Source organism: Cicer arietinum, chromosome 7 (genome assembly GCF_000331145.2).
Source record: "Cicer arietinum cultivar CDC Frontier isolate Library 1 chromosome 7, Cicar.CDCFrontier_v2.0, whole genome shotgun sequence".
In the NCBI taxonomy this organism is placed as follows: domain Eukaryota; kingdom Viridiplantae; phylum Streptophyta; class Magnoliopsida; order Fabales; family Fabaceae; genus Cicer; species Cicer arietinum.
Genome location: NC_021166.2, coordinates 23,416,707 through 23,423,630, shown reverse-complemented (window position 1 = coordinate 23,423,630; position 6,924 = coordinate 23,416,707).

The following is a 6,924-nucleotide window of genomic DNA, read 5'->3' as shown; positions in this document are numbered from 1 at the left end:
TTTTATTTACATAAGGAAACGAGGTTGGTGCTTGGACAATTATTTCATTTTCCTGATATGAGTTGGCTTAAGATTCTCTTTTCTATAGAGGATTTCCAATGGTATTGGGAAAGATCTATTACTTTCCATGCATGGGCCTATGATCGATACGTGATCACTTTTTGTATATTGGTCTATCTCATCTTCAATGAGATTGACAAAGGTATCTCCGTGGCCCAACAAAGGATTACTCCCTACGTTGCGACCATCTTCCTTGAAGGTAAGCCATTTTTCATTAATCAATTCCTGCACTTTAGTTTTTAGGTCTTAACAATCTTCGACGAAATTCCCTATGGGTCCTGCATGATATTCACATTTGGTGTTTGGGTTATACCATTTTGGGAATAGTGGTTCCAAAGGTTTCACTGGTCTTAGGACTACCATTGAATTTTGGAGAAGGTGAGGCAACAATTGATTGTATGTCATGGGAATCGGGTCAAAACGAGTTATCTTCTTTTCTCGATTAACTTGTAGTTTATAGTGATTCGGGATTGAATTTTGGTTCCATTGGTTTTGTGGGAAAAATGTGACAGGTGGTGGTTGGACCAATGGTGGTTGATAATAAGGTGACCTTCAAGGGTGATATTGGAAGTATGGAGTTTATGAGGTCGCAACCACATATGGATAGGGAATGTAGGGAATTTAGGGTATTGATGGATGAAAATTTAGAGGTCGATAAGAATTCATGGCTGGAGAATAAGAGACCATTGGGTTTGCCATTACAACTTTAGTATCCCCTTCTTTCTTCTTTGAAAATTCCATGTGGGGTTTCTTCATACCACTCATTCCACATACAATCTTACCACTCCTCATGCCACTTTCTACTCTTTCTCCTATCATAACCATGTCAAAAAAGTTTCATGACATACTCCCAATCATCTTAACATAAAATGGCGACTGAAGAGTATTCATAAATATACCAATAATTTCTCTTTTAGATAAAAGAGGATCTACTTGCGATGCCACTTCTCTCCAACGTTGTGCATATTCTTTGAATGTTTCATTGTCCTTTTTTTGATGAAATTTGAAATTGCATCCTATCAGGGGCTATGTCAATGTTATACATGTATTGTTTTAAGAAGGCATCAACCAAATTTTTCCACGAACAAATTCGATTTCGCTCGAGATGCATATACCAATTTAATGATGCCCCACTCAAACTGTCTTGAAAAAAATGGATGATAATTTTGTCATTATGAGCATGAGAAGCCATTTTTCTACAATACATGGTCAGATGGTTTTTAGGACATGTGAAGGGATCACCACATCAGGAACCAAGCACATATCAAAAACTTCGAGACCATATGCATTACTTCCTTCAATCGCTTTTATTCGTTCTTCTAAAACATGAAATTTTTCTTTCGATTGTGTATCTTCACTGATAAGTTAAGGTTGTTGCCAATTTCCGTTAGCATCAAAATGGGGTACTTGGGGTGTGCTTAATGGAATTTTTCCTGAGGGTATAGTGTTTTATGGGACACGTAGCTCATATGAGATGTGATTTTTGATTGGTTTTGGTATTGGTATTGGGGGTTGATAGTTGAGTGGTTTGGGTTATTGTTTATGGGGTTGATGACTAAAGGTGGAGTATAACAAAGTAGGAGACCATACATAAGAAATTGCATAGCTACTGTACGAAAGTGTTGAGTAGTCGGGGTAAAGCCTAGTGGGTGGAATGAGTGGTTTGGTTTTCTTCATTTGCAGTTGGAGGATTCTCATTTGTATTCTCCTTCCTTGCCAAAGTTTGTATAGCTTATATGATTCGATCAACCTTGTCCTTCAATTGGGTAGCATCTTCTCTCACGACTTCTTGATTTTACTCAAGTTCATCCAAGATCTTGGAGTTTGCGCGAGTCCGATAAGGGTGTTGGAGAAACACTTTATTGATTTTTTGTTTAAATAATGAAATAAAATTCTATGAGTATGTATTAAATATGAATGGAATGAAGATGAAATCAATTAGTTAATTATAATAGTTAGATGTTGGGGAATCATGAGCCTGACATAAATTTTTAAAAGAAAACGAATTATTAGTGAAGAAAATATGGAGATCGGTAAACAAAACAACAAATCCTTCATTGATAAAAAAAAAAAGAGTACATCACAAAATTAAAAACTACATCGACTATAGGATTTCAATCTTCTCTTTTAATAGGACAACCAATCTTCTCATTCGATTCTTCTATCAATTTTTTTTTCAGTATTCAACGAACTTGTATTGAGCGGAGGCATTACCGCATCAATCTCTCTTATATGCTTTATAATTTTTATAATTGCTTGATTAGCTAGCATTGCCAATTTTGAAAAACAGTTTTTCCAATGCTTGCCTTTATCATCCAGCTCTTTATAGATCTCTTGATTCTTTAATTGACCTAGCAATATCATAAAACAATTCTCCCAATATATAGTTTCATCCTTTAAGTCATTATAGATATTTTCCTGGTAATCAATGTAATTCTTCAACTCATTAGAATTCTCCATTTCTGTTCTTAGTGCATCTTGATGTTTTGAGAGTAATTTTTCAATTTCTTCTTTGTGTTGCCTTTCAATCCTTACTTAACACTCGTACTCAGCTACCATTTCTTAAAGTTGTTTCTTTAACTCTTCAAACTCCTTTTTTTTATGTTCCTCCCAAAGTTTGTTGATTTTATCGACAACTGCTTCCACATATAGGCATCTTCAATAACTACATTCTTTTCTTGCTTTTGCACGTCTAACTCTTCATTTGCACTTCTAAAACAATCTTGTATGTCAAGTTTATTTCGTTTTTCAATTTTCAACCTCTTGTTTCTTCTCTCAATAAACTGATTCTTACATGTGTTTTTTGACCGTAAATTCTCATTCTCTTGGGAGACATTTTCTAATTTCGCTTGTACCTCTTTTCTCTCTTCTTCAGATTTTAACAATCATGCTTTGAATTCTTCTATTTCTTCATTGGTAACAAGGGTGGGTTCATGTATTTCCTGATCACTCGAGGGTGCACTAGGGAAAGGCAACTTGATTTCTTGGACTCTTTTCTTTACCCATTGTTGATAGGGTTCTTTTGTACTGCAACTTCTCCATCCCAGTATTCTTCCTTTTCTTATGATAATTTCTCAAGCTCAATTTATACTTCGCAACATTGGTGGATCTACTATACTCGTATTGTGCAAAACAAAAGCTTCCAACGACTTATCATCTGGTTTCTCCAACAAAGGGTAGCCAAGCTATCTCAGAGCTACTGTTATATTGTAATTAATACATCATTTGGTTCCCATGAGAGGTACATTTAGGAAATCTCTGCATTAGCATATTACTTCCTCCACCCTTTTTCTCTATGATACCATGAAATTGTGTCCCCAGTAAGACTAGCTATACTCTAAACTAATTCACGATTACTTTTAACTCCAACATGATACCCTTTCTTGAACATATGAGACATGAACCAAGTATACAACACTGGAGCACAACACAAAATTGTTCCCCCCTTTTTTTTCGTGTTGCATATGCAGAGAGTAGTATACACCAACAAGAACCGCGGGAACTGGATTTTGTTTATTTTTGTTAAAAGCTAAAAAGACATTGATGGCAGCAAAATCTACAAAATTATCAAGGTTTGGGAATAAAAAATACCATAAATAATGTGAACCAAAACATCTATAAAAGTACCCCACTCTTTTTTAATGCCTAAATCCTAACACTTTTGCTCTAGATATTTTCTTTTTTCCTCTTTTGTACTTGTCAACTCTCTTATTACGATTTACAACACTTCAACATCTGCATTCAAACACGGTGGTTGCCAAGTATATGGATAAGGATTTCCTTTCTCTAAGGAGTAACCAATATTCGTTAGAATTTCTCTAATGTCGAGGCCAACTGAAAGTATTGAAAGGTGAAACATCTTAAGAGAGGGTCATAATACTAAGCCAATGTCGTAAGGGCCCCTATTTACATATTCATTGCCAAGAGATTTAGGATCTTCCCATATTTGTGAAAGAAGCTCTCACGTTGTATGATTTTCATTTGATTGCTGATGTCTCTTAAACTTTTCAAATCAGGTTGTTTGAACTTTAAAAGTAAAGTTTTTTTTTTTTCGATCCCATTGTCCACTTTAATTTAACACGTGACTAAGGTCCTTATGATTCCCCAACAATTCTGAAAATTGATACAAAATGCCAATTCATTTTTCAAAAGAAACAATGTCATGAGATATGAATGCAATTATGTAGAATGACTATTGTGAATATATAAATTTTTGAATGAATGTATGAGGTATTTTTGGCTTATATAGATATTCTTATGATGAAAGGGTCTATTGGCTTATGTAGTGAAATTCTCACAAGGGTGGCTCTATAGTTCTAAACACGGTTCCTAGAGCCAATAATTCTATTTTGGAATATTATCAACAACAATAGGTAAACTATTTGGAGTGACAATACCCTCAACAAGATCAAACTCTAGTTGAGATCTTCATGCTAACCAAACAAGATGTGCATCCAAAAGACTATCACTATGCAACCTCAAAACTAAACTTAAGTTTTGTTCAAACCCGAATATAAGGTTTCATTCATAAGTGTGTGTCTTAGTAAAGGTGTAGGTTGTGGAATAAGTATAATTCAATAGTTCCATAATGCTAATAAAACACACACACACACACACACACACATATATATATATACAAAATAAATAAGTAACTAAATAAATAAATAAAAATAATCTAGTAGCTTAAATGAGTATTATACTGTCTGCTAATACTTATTAAGAAATAATAAACATATAAAGTTAAAGAAAATGAAAAACAAACAAATATAAGAAAAAGTTAAAAATTATGCACACAATTAATTATGTTAGACATGACTCTCCAAAATATCCCCAACAGAGTTGCCAACTGTCGCGGCCTAAAATTTCGAGTGTTTTCTCAAATTCAATGAAATCTTCACCAAAACTTATTTTAAAAATAGGGAAAATATTGCGAAATCCTTAAAGAAATGGTATTTGAAACCAAATTTTGAGTTCGGGAGTCGATTGTGTGTTGGGAAAGTATTAGCACCCTACGACATTCGTCAAAACACGATTACTTATAATTAATTATGCAAGATTAATATTAACTTAAGTATATTTATTTCTCCTTATTATTAAATATGAATAACAATAATTATTATTATTTTAAATGATTTTGAAATAAATGTGTGCTTCATAAATAAAAGACAAAAAAAAAATATTAATGTGCTTGACAAGAATGTGATATTGCTTCTACGTATCTCCCGGTGCGATGGAGAAATCAAAGCTATGTATTTCTTTGGTAGAAAATACGGATGTGTTGATTGTTTTTTAAGAAAATTTGTTTTGTTGTTGATAAAAAGAAAAGTTTTTTGACGAAAAGAAAAAAAAATGAGTTTGTTTGATTTGAATAATTATTTTGAAATAAAGTTTCAAAACTATCAAGTTATACAACTCAAGTATAAAAAAACTCAACGAGTAAAAATATGTCTTACTTGTCAACCATTTAAAGAATATTTTATTATTTTTTATTTTTAAATTGAGTAGCTAAACTAACAAGTGGTATCTCTTGTGTCTTAAAAACCCAAAGATTAAAAAAAAGATGTCACATCTAATTTAATCAAATTTTAAAAATTGGTTTTGAATTATTTTGTTAAACTCGTCTAGATCTAGACTGTCGTCGAACTCGTCTAACTCTTTAAATTACTTGAGATTGTTCTACTTCTGGTTAATCCACAACCAGTAATGAATTATATTGAAAGGACAAAATTAAAGATTTAATATAAAAATTTGATTAATATAAACCAAATCACAAGAATCATAAATGTAGAACAATATATTAAAACGAGGATCAACCAAAACAACCTCTTAAAAAGTTAGACAAGTTCGACGAAAGCATGGATGAAACTGGGGGACATTTAAGTGGATATGGTTAATTAAAATTTGATGTATTATTTTTTCATGTAATGTATTTTTTCAATTTAATGTATTTTGTTTGATTTTATTAATATAATTTAGTTTTTATAATATTATTTTTTATTTATTATGATCCAAAATAAGAGAAAAAGTAGGAGGGAGTTTTTAATAAAATAGAACGAAGTTGCTAATTTATTTGCAATAAGTTGCAAAATAGGAGTACATTATTAAAATAACAATTTTGCTTCCCACGCCCCTCATTTTTCTTCCCACACCCCTCAATTTTTTTTAAAACCCAAAATACCCAAACTACCCTTCCCTCTATATTCACTTAACCACTCATTTTCTATCTTCATCATCTTCATCTTCATTACCTACCAACTTCAATCTTCTTCAATGTTCTTCAATCATTTTGATACATTTCATGTTCAATAATCTTTAATCATTTTGAACATCTTCATCATTTTCATCATCTTCATCATTATAGTGACTCAAATCAACTAGGTATGTATTTTGTTGTGTTTTGCAGCTGATATTTTTTTCCAAATCTGGGTTACGTACGTGAACGTACGTTTACGTGAAATGAATTTACGTACTTGATGAAATTATGAAAATTCAGATTCTATGTGAATTAGATTTACGTTCACGTACGTTAATTAAGTTTGCGTACATCAGTGGAGTTTTAAAATTCATATTACCTATGTGAACTGAGATAACGTAGGTGTACGTGAACTCAGTTCATGTAGCACACATGTGAATTGAATTCACGTATACGTACGTAAACTGAGTTCATGTAAAGGCTGAAAATTTGTAAAATCTCAGTCATACGTGAACTGAGTTCACGTACACATACGTTTTCTCAGTTCACGTAAAGGTGATAAAATTTGGATTTTTTTTTTTGTTTATTGTGTTTAGCAGTTAAGAATTTTTATGTTGTTATATTTATGTAATTTATTGGATGCAGTTAAATGGATGAAGGGGGAGACAACA